Source organism: Geospiza fortis, unplaced genomic scaffold, assembly GCF_000277835.1.
Source record: "Geospiza fortis unplaced genomic scaffold, GeoFor_1.0 scaffold16, whole genome shotgun sequence".
NCBI classification, from domain to species: Eukaryota; Metazoa; Chordata; class Aves; order Passeriformes; family Thraupidae; genus Geospiza; species Geospiza fortis.
In genome coordinates, this window is record NW_005054302.1 from 5,554,619 (window position 1) to 5,568,915 (window position 14,297).

At 38.6% G+C, this 14,297-nt stretch overlaps 1 protein-coding gene across 1 annotated transcript in view; it reads left to right on the forward strand.

The window, feature by feature from the left end:
- The window catches only part of GUCY1A2 (guanylate cyclase 1 soluble subunit alpha 2), a 124,054-nt gene that overhangs the window by 64,155 nt on the left and 45,602 nt on the right, over positions 1-14,297 (forward strand). The window lies entirely within an intron of this gene.

Here is a 14,297-nt window from a genome sequence, read left to right on the forward strand (position 1 = left end):
AGTTTATCAAATGGATGGAGGGACAGGTAAGAATGACACAGACAGATGATGGGCTCAGAAGATGAATTTCACAGCAGAATTTTGAATGGATAGCAACGATGACAGATTACATTTGTCCAGGCTGAGGGAGAATATTGCCGTAATTGAGATGCACGGTGCTATGAGCCTGGGTGACAGTTTTAGCACTCTAGAAGAATCTGTGTTTTAGAAACTTGGGAAAGAATCTGCTGACATATAGCCTTGGTGAAAAGATTAGGGGGGACATGCTCATGATAATCACAGAAGAACAAGGAGGTGAAAGAACTGAGACCTGGTGATGCATTTGGAAACTGGGGCTGCTGACTATCAGAGCTAATTATATGTGGCTTGAGGTTGAGGAGTGGGAGAAAAAGTCAAGCAGGGAGAGCAGTTCAGGTCAGTGTAGCAGCAGATGCTTGGCAAGCTGGTGTTTGTGGACGTGCAAGTAAAAGCATGGACTCCAGGAGCAGAAATCATGGGAGAGATATCTCAGTACATTCTGAAAGCTGTGGCTTTGGCTAAAATATGTACTGGTTGGTCTGTTTTGACCTGTTTTTCACTGCCTCTGAGTTCCTGTTGTTTATCAGCCAAGGACTGGGAAATGGTGTTTCAGTTAAGCCATCTCTTTATCAAACAAGCTATTTAGATATGCTGCAGCCATGTCTTCTGGCATTTAGACTTAACCCTGCAGACTGAAATCTTCCCTGCTTAAGATTCCCACAGCTTCTGTTTCTCCTTCATGTAATATGTATTTGACATTGGCTCATTTACAATATTTGTTTCTTGTTGAGTCCTTCTGCCTTTGTAGGCTTACATTCTCAGCTCTTTCCCCCTCAGTTTCCTTTCCCTCTTGCATTTCCCTCTTGCACCCTTTAGCTGTGTAAAGGCAGCATTTATTGTGCATGTTTTTTTGGCTGCATGGCTGGGTAGTGTCAAGCCAAACAGAGCAGAATCAGGCCTGATCCTGTAGGTGTTAGTTTCTTTGTCTTTCTCTAAACAGAGCAGAATTTGTCCTTGAAGACATTATAGATTTTCTCTGACGCTATACTTCACTTTCTCTGAAGTCCTAAGTCCCACTTTGCTTGTCTAAGCAGAGAGTACTAAATGTTTTTTTGAAAACGAACTGTGGTTAGCTGCCAGAATTTCTTTGCTATACATCTTCATCGTAAACATTTTAATTGAAAGTTTATTGATTATTTATATAAGACAATATAATTACATACATAATTTTACAGTCAGAATCCACAACTTCGCTGTGTGGATTCCTGCTTTCTTTTTGGTTTCATTATTTGGCTGAACTGGCACTCTCTCTGAGTGGTACCACATGCAGCTTCCACGGGCTTTTATTCCTGGCAACATGATACACTTAGTATGTTACATCTTTATTTTCTGATTTTATATGCCCAACAATGTATACATCCTTAGTGTTTGCTCATTGTAAAGACCCAAGACTAAAAAATGATGGGAAATCTGGACTTTCCTGCAATCATTCAAGACTGATACTCACCAGTTTTGAAAAATGTTTATATGTAAAAATATTTATATTTAGAATGTAATTTTAAACTCCCATTTTCTAAGAATATCACTTTACATTTCTGTACTGGTAGTTTAAGTTGCAGAGATCTGTACTCATTTTACAGAAAATACCAGTACATTCTCAGTGCCATGACCGTCTTCTCTTGAGAAGTAATACATCTTGTACTCAAATACAAGTATTTGTACATACTTGTACTCAAATAAATGTTCTCAACCTTACTATCAGTGCTATAATGACTAAAGAATACTTCAATAAGCAGAGTCATGAGCTTCAGATTATTCTGAAGTTTTCCAGGCTTTCTGTTTCATAAGTTAAAAAACATAGTCTCCAAGTTTTCATGTAAAATATATGGCCACTATTTTTGCCATCTTTCCATCCAGCTTTAACCTTTTAAGTTCTGTGCAAATACATGGCCATTTTGAGAAGTTTTAAAATTCTAAACTTCAGCTTAGGCATTTGCAAAATGCAGGAAATGCAATTAAGTTATATAAAATGATAGTGATACTCTTACATGAGCAATACAGAACACATAAAATATTACAAGATACCTTTTTATAAAAATGGAATGGTGCAGTTCTGAGGATTACCAGTGAACTAGGTGTTGCTTCTTCCTGATAGCTTAAAGTCAGTGGGTTTTGAATGTGTAATAGATGAAAATGGGCAATAGAAAGAAATTTGCATAGCCCAGAAGCTTGCTCTCTCTGCAGTCCACCCAGCCTGGTAGAGCTGCCTTCAGCACACGACTCTGTTTTGGTCCCGCCACAGAGGTTCCTGAACCTTCTTTCTCCTGTCTCTGGCTATGGCACTTTCTCCTCCTTCAAGTCTTTGCCTGTACCTGGACTTGCTAGCACACTGGCATGTCTCACTCCAGTATGAAGTTAGAGCAAAGCCAGGGCAGCTCTCTCTTTGGGGAACTCAGAAGTGTTCTTGGGTTAAGGGGAAAAAAACCCTAAGGAAAAAAAAAAGAAACACAAAATGTTCCCCGGATTTTCCCTGCAGATCTGGTGTAACACCACCCAAGAACTCAAGAATATTTTAAGACTTCCCATTACTTTAAGCATATATTTTTCTCCAGCCTTGTGGACGATTTACACTTTCTGTCTTCAGGGAGATCTGCAAATGAAGCAAACAGACACTCAGGCTACAGAAGAGTTATTCTTTGCTTTATAAACACACAGCCCTGCACAAAGCACTAAAACATCTGTGCATGTTCTCCTGCGATACATCACCCAAGAATCCTCTAAAGAGCCTAGGACTTCTGGTTCTGTACAGAACTACTTTTCTACTTCTTCACTAATACCATACTTGTATATAGTTCCTTCTTTTATTTTTTTTTCTTTTTTTGGTATCTCTCCTTTCACTTTTCTCTCGTCTGGAATGCACGCTTATGTTTGTAACTGCCCTGGTCCATTTCTCTCAAGTTGCATGGGAGCCTTAGAGTCTGTGTCCAGCTTACAGGTCCTGTGAGCACTTTCCAAGTGCTCAGTTTGTATGTGAAGCCTGGCTATAAGCTTTGACTTGAATAGGACCAAGAAGAATGTCCTCCCTGCTCCAAACTGAGGAGCCAGCCCACATACTGTGGCCAGACAGGAACCATGCTTACGGGCATTCCCTCTTGCAGCACACAGATGCTATGTCCCTGATCCTATGTCCTTTGTTTTATTCTGTCCAGTTTTTCCACCTTCTAAATTTTAGTACCTCTGAGGGACTGGAGAAAATTAATTTCACTTTCCATCTGCTTTGGCCCTTTTCATTTTCAAGCAGTCTGGCTAGACTATCATGTACCAAGATGCAACATTTTCATTCATGCAAATAGCATTCATAACTGTACCTTAATTTATTAAATTATTTAAATTAACATGGAGGATACTTAAGTAAGTTTATAGAAACTGGATGACATAGGAATTTCAGGACACATAAATTAAAGCCTGCATAACCTTGAGGAGGATGTTCTGTTTCACTAGGAGTTTAAATACTGGGGATACCTCTGGCAAATTAAGACCACACTTATGCTGGGAGAAGGACGATCACATTAAACTGAAATGTGTGTCTTGGGTCATACATGATTATTTTAATATTTTCTGGTTTTGTTAAGTAGTTCTGCACTTTGATATTGCAATAGGCAGAATACCAGCCAGGAAGTTTTCTGTTCATCAGAGATAATTGGTCTGATTTTTGCAGTTTCATATTTGCCTACAGAAGAGAGAAATCATTTATACACTATGAATTTTGTATTCCGTAGCTGTTGTGTGCAAACCTGATGCTGGTGTCATATAGACTGCAAGTCTTCTGGCATGACTCTTTTAACTACTGAAAAAAACCCCTCTTTTAAGATACTAGGTAGTAATTCTACATGGCAAGTACTGTTTGCCTTTTTTTCTTCTCTAAAGGAAGTAACACTCTGAATTACAGTGTAGATGAAAGAGTTTCTCCATATATTGCATACTGAAAGATCTGTGCTTAAGACTGCTAAGTAGGTGCTTTAGAAAGAGTTCAAACACAGCTCTTCCTGCAAAATACTCCTGAACTTGCCAGTGTGTAACATCATTAAATTCACTAAAAATAAGATGCCCTCAGGCCTGGTAAGAGCAATTGCTTCTTAATTAGGCTCCTGGGAAAGGAGCTTGGTTTTATAGGAAGTCACTTCTTTTGAAAAATGAGCTTTACAAGAAGAACAGGGTTCTGAACTTCATAGGTGGATGCCTGTAATCCCTCCCTTCTCACATGGGAGGAGCTTTCCTGAAGTATTTCCAAAAGCAGAATGTCATGTCATAAAAGTGTTGCAAAGTTACCTTGAAACTTGGGCACAAGATTTCACTGCCTAGGAATTGATTTTGAAAACATTAGAGACAGAAGCTAAGACAGTGAAACACTAAGTAAAAAACTGAAGGACATTCTTTGAAAGCAGTTGTGTTCTCAGATCCTATCTTGAAAACTTTATAATCCTTTCCAAAGCAGGAAGTTTTTTATAATATACCAGAGATTTGGAAATCTATAAATAGTGCTGTATGCTGATGGATATTGTTAAGCTTAAGCAGTGTTGCAAAATTCAACTGTTTCAAAGCTTTGCTGACAAATCTTTGCAGTAGAAAAAATTTAGAGAAAACTTCAAAATGTAAACAGAATTAGGCCTTAATTTGTATTCAGAAACAGCACAAAACCAAATAGATTTTGTTTCATTTGAAAAAGGACAGTATTCACTCGTTGCAATGTAGACAGAAATGTGGATCTAGACCTACCTCAGGATCAAGAATACCTCGTCCAAGCTCTCAGGAGGCTTTTCTGAACTGCATTTACACCACCTCTAGAGAAAGAGCACACACACTTAATGTCTCAGGGAAATAACCACATCTGGTTTCCCTCCGGCATGTTTATTTGTTATTTCTTTCCTTAGAATCTGTGTTTTAGATTAAATGAATGTTCAAGTCTTTGTACCATAAGCTGCCCAAAATACTTCACCTCTGCTCTCCCTGCACTTAGTGATTAATAACATCCCCTGACCTGCATGCCAAAATATGCATGGCCAGACCCAGGACTTCGTGAGCTAAGCAGGATCTTGCTGTTGCGCTGACCAGTGGTATCGTAGCACTAGCAGTCAGCGCACTTATGCAGTCCTTCTCCTGGCTTGGGGTACGCTGTGGGAGCAGGAACATGCCCACTGTGCTGCACTTTCAAAGGCACAGAGCTCCCCTAGAGTCTCTGGGAGTCTCACAAACTAGGCCTGTGGCCCACATAAACCTGTTTTTCAGGCAATGCCCAGAAGAGCATGCTGGTGACAGCATAGGAGGGGTCTTGCATGTCAAAGGACAGTCTGGGCATGGCTGCAAGCAAAGACACACACATTTGCATCGTGCTGTAGTAAATGGGAAAAATAGGTTCACAGAATTCAGGATGGAATGCGTCATGCCTTGAAAATTCATTTTTCTCTTCAGTTACTATAGAAAGAGTATAGATGAGTATACTGAATTAAAGCTTCATTTTTGTGTGACTGACGCTTGGTAATGTGAGCTCCATCGTGAATGAGAACATTGTAAGGTTATGACTGATCTGCAGAGATACTGTGAGAATGATTTGGGTAGAAGAAAATATGGGCGATGTCAATGACATCTTGAGGTAGAATATGAATATCAAATAAATTGCTCCTGTGATGAGTGCTGAGATTGCTGACTTAAAACTAAAAAGGAGAGAATCTCCATTTTCTTCAGTTTTTGTCCCATACCAGTTAAAAACTGTCCTGTTTGCTGCTGGACTAGAAGTCATGGGCAGGAATAATGAAGCCCAAATGAAAAGTCTGAAGCACCATGTTGCCACATACCACAGCCTTTTCCTTATTCTCCTGCTGTACAACTTAGGGCAGAAAACAGATGAAAGAAAAGCCTTTGGGAGATACTAAAAACTTCAAAGGTTTCCTTTACAGTTAGACTTGCAAGAATTTCATCTTAAGGCTGAATTTGACTGTATTCCTTTAGAGAGAAGACATTTCAGCTTTCATAAAAGAAATACATAGTTTTGAGGTACTGTGTAGTTCAGTCTTGCAGATGGAATGAAATATGGATAAACAGGATAATGAATATTGTGTGAAAGCATAGGTCTTTACTGTAGGCCCTGATAATCTCCAGTGTTCATTCATATCCTGAATTTTGGCCTCATGCTGGCCAAACTGGAAACTTATCAAACCATCTCCTTTAATATTCATATGCTACCATGGAAATGCAGCCTGGGTATGCAGGAAGCTAAGATGTGCTCCAGTAAGTCTAGGCTGAGGAGCACATATAGAACATTGATTTTGCTCATTAAGAAATGAAATCCAGGTCTTCAAATCAAAATAATATGCTAGAAGGCTTTGATTTTGCTGTTGAGGTCATCATAAGAATCACTTAAGGTTCACACCTCCAATAAATGCTGTTCTGGATTAATATCGAAGACTGGAAAGGAAACTGATCTGTGGAGTGTAGAAAGTTTTTCCACTGGTTCCTCTGACAATCTAGAGGTCCGCTTTCCTAAAGAAGTATTTGATTTTGCAGAAATTGCCATGTCCTTCTTTTAAAATTGACCTGCTTCTGTGACCTTCAGAGGTTCAATCTGCCCTTCTGCCTCTTCACATAGTCTTGTTCATTCTTCCTTTTCTACAGTTCTGAGATAGATCTGAAAATATGCTACTTTTAGCTAAGAGTTAATAATTAGACTTATCCTCACAGTCAACAGAGGAAAGTTTGATTTTATAGGGTAAGTGTGATTTTTTTAAAGTGTTAGACTTTTGTTTATGAAGGAGGTTCTTAGCACAGGTCAGGTAACTGCAAGAGTTCCCATTGGGTTCATTGATTATGAAGACAATTGAGAGTGAATAGCTCATATTCAAATTGCTATATTAGACATATTTCTGGTTAGGTGAACTGAATCTCACCTGTGTAGATTACAGCTGCTACATCTTGGCAGCTTGCAGTCTGTAAGATGCAGCTGAAATACTGCTTCTTTCTGCTAGTGCCATCTACTTTTCATGTGTTTTATGGTTATTTAATAATGTTATAGTTTGATGCCCTGTTATAGTTAATGCACAGAGTGTATTTTAGCTGGGCTAAAGGAATTTTTTCTGCATTTTAATTTCTCTCATACAATCAGTATCCACTCAAGTTATTTCTTTCTGCCGTCCTTGATTTTTATTATAGTGCCACTGGAGTAACTCCCATCACCACCTGCATAGATATTCTGTTGTCTCTCTATAGCGTCCCTTAGAACACTTAAGTGATTAATTCAAAGCTGAATTTCTATACATTATATGAATGAATGTGATGATTGTTGTCAAAACACCTCGTCATTGCTCAGTCCCACTGAAACAATTAGTAACATAATTAATGGCTATATTTGAGAACAGGGCATACCATATAGTTATAGCTTGGATTATCTTAGAATCTGCCAAAATAGTGCATTATAATGGTCTGCACTTGTACTGAATGCGGCTGCTTGAAGAAGTAAAAGATGCCTTGTGAGATACTTGTGAAATGTCAGGCTCATAGAGCAAACTTCTTTATAGCATTTTCATTTTGAGATTTACCACCTAAAATAAAAAGATTATGTTCCTTATCCCTATATTTGCTGAAGCATCTATGAAAATCTTCACTGTCTGCAGACGCTTGATTGCTTTAAAAAGCTTCCTTTTATTTGAGTAAGACCTTGTTGTCAGTAAGTTTCACAGGTTTCCCTGTTTCCTAACTCATAAGGATGCTGATTTCATTTTTTCTCTTGCTCTCTCACCCTCCACCAGTGTGGAAAGCCCACTTGTATCCACTCAAGTGCTATGAAACTATCTCTGCTGCAGTCTGGACAAGCTCAGCTTTCCCAGCCCGTTTTCCCAGGTGCTCCAGCCCCCACCATCTTGCTGGCCCCAATGAGTTGGATGCAGTTTATCAATCTCTGTCTTGCACTGAGGACCCCCAAAGTGGATGTGGTATCTGAGTCTAACAAGTGCTGAGTGGGGGGTGATTGGCACTTCCCTGGCCTCTGTTCATACATCCAGAATGTCATTGGCCCTCTTTGTTCCCAGGACTGATTGCTGGCCCATGTGACATTTACTGCCCAGCAAGACCCCCAGGGTCTCTCCCAAAGAGCCACTCTTCAGGAAGTTAGCTGTATCAGTTCCAGAGAAATTCTTTCCCAGGGACAGGACTTTGCACATGTCCTTACTGAACTTCATAAGCTTCCAATTCATCCTGCCTGTGCAAGTCACTCAGATTGGCAGCCCAGCCCTAGAGTAAATGGACAATTGACCTGTTTCCTTCATTTGTAGGCTGATGCAGGTGCAAATAATGTTATTATCAGGAAAAACACCCCACAGGTTTTCTTATAAAACACAGATATATTTTAAAATTCTAGATTTTTTTAATATACTGTGTTTTGAAAAGTGTTAACTGCTAAGTAAACATTTTATGCACTGAGAACACTGTGTCTGTATTTTTGTGGGAGAAGGTAAACATGCATAGGAAACAGGCAGAAGGAGAGGCAGGTTAAGATGGAGAATAATGCTCTTCAGTGCAGGTTAAAAAAGGACCCACAAACAAACTAGAAAAATTAGTTTTCTCAGAGAGATTAGTTAAGTGATGAACAGAAGAGCATTAAACTGCAATTAGCTAAAGCATTACCCCTTTCCCTGCTCATTATTTCTGTTTTCTTCACTCTCAAACTCTTTAAGAGGAAACTGATATAATTGCAACTGCTGTTTGTTATTATTTCAGTTTTACAAAATAAAGTTTTATAGAGTATCTCCCAGCAGTAGGATAGTTTCAGGCTATTGGCAGATTACTCATATGTGATAAGAAACAATTTAGTAATGATCTTCTCTTCAGCTAAACATAGCATATACACTTTGTACACTGTGTCTGTAAACAGGGTGTGGAGCATAGAAAAATTGTTTAATATTCCAAGTTTCCTTGCCAACTTAAAATTACAGTGATTATGAACACATACTTACTTAAGCAGAAATAAATATTTCTGGTGATTAAAATAGGACAAAGGGAGGAGACCACAAGCAGGATTTGATGCATATGGAAACTCAATTCAGTTGGAAGAAACATCTGTTACTCTATAAAAAGAAGGGTAAGAAATCAAGACATGGCTAAAGAGTATCTAAGTCTGGATATTCTATCTAAACTTTATGTGTATGATACACTTATATAGATTACTCATATATGTCAGTGGAAAACACACACAAAAAATATTGAGCAGCATAATATATTTTTCCTCAAACGTGACCCTTTTCTCAACTACGAGAAACCTTTAACAAACATTTGATATGCAATTCTTACATATTTGCTTTCCAAAGTAATCCTGTATTCTGGTCATCTGTGTGTAGCAGGAATATCCTGTAGTTCCTTATCCTGAACTGGAAGGCAGTCTCACTTTTTATTTCCAATTTATTTTTAAAAACCACCATTGAACAGGCTGTAAGGGACAGTGGCATAAATTATTTTATGTTAAATGGGTACTAAATACCACAACCCTTATGAGTGAGATAATAAATCTGTATGCAGCCCTGTGAGTATTTTAGAGATGAAAACAATAGTACATAAGTACCCTTCAGAGGAAGGTGAAGGATCTACAAAAGACATGCTGTTAAAGGTAGGTTTTCTTCCTGAAAAAATAAAAAACTTATGAATTTTCTGACCCATTTTTGGTATGTATTTCATTTTGATTGTAAACAAAGAAGCCTGATTGATATGAGTATAATTTAACCCATTAAAAACACACAAACTGCACTCAGACTTATTTATGTCTCTTACCTGAAAAAAATAGTAGTGAGTACTCCATTGCAATAGTTCTAATACAAATTATATATTAGGTTTTCACAGGAAACCTGCTGAGAGAGACAGGACTAAAACTACAGCCTATTCTCCCTCCAGCTACTTCTTTCAATGTATTTAATATTTCTGATTGCAGTAGACATTTCAGATTAGAATTGCCACAGAGTGACCCCTGCAATTATGTTTTTTATGTTTATTTCCAAGCTGTGCTTTAAAAAGGCCCTGAGTAGGACTCATTAGAATTGAATGTTTGAATTCCTGAGTATTTTAGGTGAAAAATCTTCAGCCTGCTATTTCAGGTTTCATTTAAAAAACAGTATCTCTGCCCCGTGTATGATACTCTGTGAAATGAAGTGTGACATTTCAGGTTTTTTTTTGTTACCTCTGGAAGTTCAGAAAGTTAATGACTGGTGCATATTCATGAATTCAGGATGAAGGATGCAAAGCAGGGATGTTACATCAGTGCACCACATTTTCCCTTAAAAACTGTCACTGAAACAATGCCCTGACTTTATATCCATGAACATCATTTGGCTAAAACTTCCAGTTTCTCAGTTGAATAACAAAAGACAACATAAGTTTTAGCTACTGATAGTTGGAAGAGACCTGTTGGAGCTGCCCAGGGATCAGGTTATTAATCTCTTTTCTCTGGCACTTTAGAATTGGAGGAATTACATTCTGAATTCTGTGCTACCAAATTGATCTGCAAATCATACTCCATCTCAAATGGTTATGAATTAAGGATAAGTGACTGTAAGACAATTACTATAGGGTTCACCCTCTGTAAAAATTACTGTTCACATCTAAAGCAGGCATACAGTATCTACTGAGGACTAACAGAAGCTGGCTATATAGAAAATAACTTCACAAAAGCAGAAGGTGTTTGCTTCCTGCTGCAATTGGATGCATTATCACTCTTCAGTATTCAGCAGTGTTGGGATACCAGTCAAGAAAGTTTTCCTGAGCTGTAGAGTACACAACACTTCAACTAATTATTAATTTTATTATAATATTTTTTGAGGGCCTGACTGGAAAACATTTGGACAGTTCCAGCGACTTGAGAGTTAAAGAAGGCTTTAGAGGAGACTTTTGTATAGCAGTTTAGTAACTGCAGTACTTCCTGGATTCTTAATTTGTTAGTTAAGAATAAAAATTCTGTTATGCAGTTTTTAGAAACTGGTCTTTTTCTTGAAATGCAAGTTCAACTTCTCTTCTGTGGTACTGTGTATTAATTCCCAATTAATGAAGACTCCAGTGAAGCTTGTTATGGTAAGTGTAAATCAGTGAAAAGGGATGAAAAGTTGGTAACAGTTGCTCAAGCAATCAGTGTGTAGCTAGAACTATTAGGAGCAGTAAGAAACTATAATTTAATTACAAAAAAAATACCAAAAAACCTAAGTCTTATTAATGGTAAACTGTCAGTCATCTGCAAAAATGGCTTTAATATTCAGAAGAGAATATATTTCACTTTTTTAAAGAAGCAGCATAAGGCATTCCAGTCTTAAACGATTGAAAGCAAAATATCTTTTCCTGCATATGTATCTAGGAAGAACACAAAAATCGAATATACTACTACTAATGCATCTTAAAAGTCACATTACAAAGTCAAAAACTCAGAATCTAGTTTATCACATGGTAGAGATTTCCTCTGGAGTTTTATTGCTGTATATCATCATCTCGAAGAGTATCAAATAGATCTGAGTGCAGCAATTTTTAGACACTTTGAGTAGTGCCTGCCTTTTCATTTAATCCTATTGGCATTGAATATTTATGGAGTAGGTTGCTCTCTGGTGTGCACAGTTTCATGATCTACCCAGACAATACTTTGGAGCAAGCTATGAGCAGTACTTTGTATTTCTAGTCCAATTGCTACTCCTCAGCTGAGACAAGAGAAATTCCCTTCTTCCTTGTGTGCGTCTGACTCACTCAAGGGCCCAGCCTGAAATTCCGAAGTGTGATGTATTGTTGCAGTCTCCATTTTAATGTCCTCATAAACCCTTGTGAAGTTCAGCTAGGCCAAGTGAAGGTTCTGCATCTGGGTCAGGGCAATCCCCAGTATTAATACAGACTGGTGGATGAATGGATTGAGACCATCCCTCTGAAGAAGGACTTGGGAACGTTGGTAGATGAAAACTTAGACATGAGGCAGCAATGTGTACTTGCAGCCAAAGACAGCTAACCATACTCTGGGTTGCATCAAAAGAAAATGTGGCCAGCAGGTCAGGGCAGGTGATTCCTGCTCTGCTGTGGTGAGACCCCACCTGCAGTGCTGCATCCAGCTCTGGTGCCCTAAGCAAAAAAAAGGACATGGATGTCTTGGAGTGAGTCCAGAGGAGGGCCACAGAAATGACCAAAGCGCCTCTCCTGTGAAGACAGGCTGAGAGTTGGGTTGTTCCACCTAGAAAAGAGATCTTGTGTGACCTTTGATGTATAAATGGAGCTTATAAGAAAGATGGAGAGAGACATTTTACCAAGGCCTATTGTTACAGGACAACAGTCATTGATTATGAACCAAAACTGACTGTATTTTGTAAAAGGAAGAAATTCTTCACAATGAAGGTGTTGATTCACTGAAACCGGCTGCCCAGAGGAGCTGTGGATGCCCCATCCCTGGAAGTGTTCAAGGCCAGGTTGGATGGGGCTCTGAGCAACCTGGTCTAGTGGAAGGGGTCTCTGGTCCATGGCAGGGGAGTTGAAACTAGATAATCTTGAAGTGTCCCAACCAAAACCATTCAATGATTTTATGACTCCATACAAGTGGACCAAATGCAAATGCCATGGACAATCTGAATTACAAGAACTGCTGGAACTTCTGGAAGATTTGTCAGATCTAGTTTTGAAGAAGGATGGAACCAAGGTTAAAGTTCAGTGGAGGTACTCATAATGAAAATTACAGCTTAAATGCTTAGTTGAGGAAGACCCTAGAAGTGACTGAAAACAGGGTTTCAGAATGATAAATCATTAGACAGGCCTGTCAGTACTCATCACATCCAGTTCAAACTACCAGGTCAGTCTAAGCAGTTGTAGTCCTTCTTCTGCTTCTCCAGTATTTCTGTCAGATGAACTCCATAGGGACAAGCACTTCAAAGAGTAATGGCATTATTATAGTTTTTATTTTTGTATAAAGATGAATATGAGGCTGCTTCAGTCCCATTTTTCTGGTAGTACAGTACATTCAGTGTGTGGAATTTAGCTGTTAAATTACAGCTATGGAAATTTCCAAGAGGGAAGAAGTTAACAAAATAAGTAGTTTTGTCTGAACACTGCAGGAACAGTATATGATCCCACATCTATGCAACTAACTTTAGTGGAAAAGCAATTCTGAAATTAGGTTATTCAACAAGGAGCAGAATTTGTATTTAATTTATGTATTTGACATCATAGACTCAGATCTTTCTCTAGTAACCCCTTTGAGTCTGTTCCTACTGATGTTTATTCATGATTTTAAAGAATGACAATGGATTTCTGCTAATGCTTTCATCCAATTTAGAGCATTTTAAACATCTGTTTCTTCCAGACTGTCTTTTTAACTTCTGATACTTCTTCTCACTGTGCTTGTTTGTCTTTTTGCTCAGTTTCTACATTTTTCACCAGCCGTTGATATATTCTTGCCCACCCATTTATCTTTGGAAAAAACAAACTCCTCAACTGCAGGGCATTGGTAGTGTCTGCTGCTTGTGGACAGACATCCTGAGATATGGCAAACAGGCAGACAGAAATATTGATTGCTCCTATGTGTTTTGTTCTATATCCAAGTACTATTAGGAGCTTTCAAAGGTGTTGAAGGAGCTCTAATGGCTGTCTCAGCTCAGGAGAAACCTTCAGCTTCTTATCTATATTTACATCCTCCTGCACAATCAGCCAGAAAGGTTAAGATGGCAAACTTCACAATGGGTTTGCAGCAGATTAAGTTTGGTGGTGGGGGAAGTATTTGCTCAACCTGTTCTAGGTTCATGCTCTGGGTACATTTACATGTGATGCTTACTATTTCCGGTACTGTTTGTATTGAGATACTGTTTCCAGTTTATCAAGACAGGAAATTAATCTGAGAAGATGCAGGCCTACTACTTAGTAGATTCTCTGCAGGGAGATGAATCAGCCATATTTATTCTCTGAATAACTCCTTTCTCAGTGCTTGCTTTCTTCTCACCCTAGACTTTGCTGAAGAATTTTCTGGCATTCTTCTAGTGTTGTGTGCAGGGTGAAAGCCAGATTAGTTATGTCACAAAAACTAAACTAATCCTTGAGGTCTGCTTGGGCTCATGTTAATGGATTTTGTGTGAGAATGTTACAGATGTGTGAGCAAACAGACTGCAAAACACAATGCTGTAAATAAAGCTGCAGGCCTTGAGGGCTGCAGTGTTTCTCAGGCTGCCTTTATCCAGAATCAGAGGGCTTCTGCAATTCATTTTGCTCCCACTTCCTTCTGGGGGCCAGCTTTTTTTAAA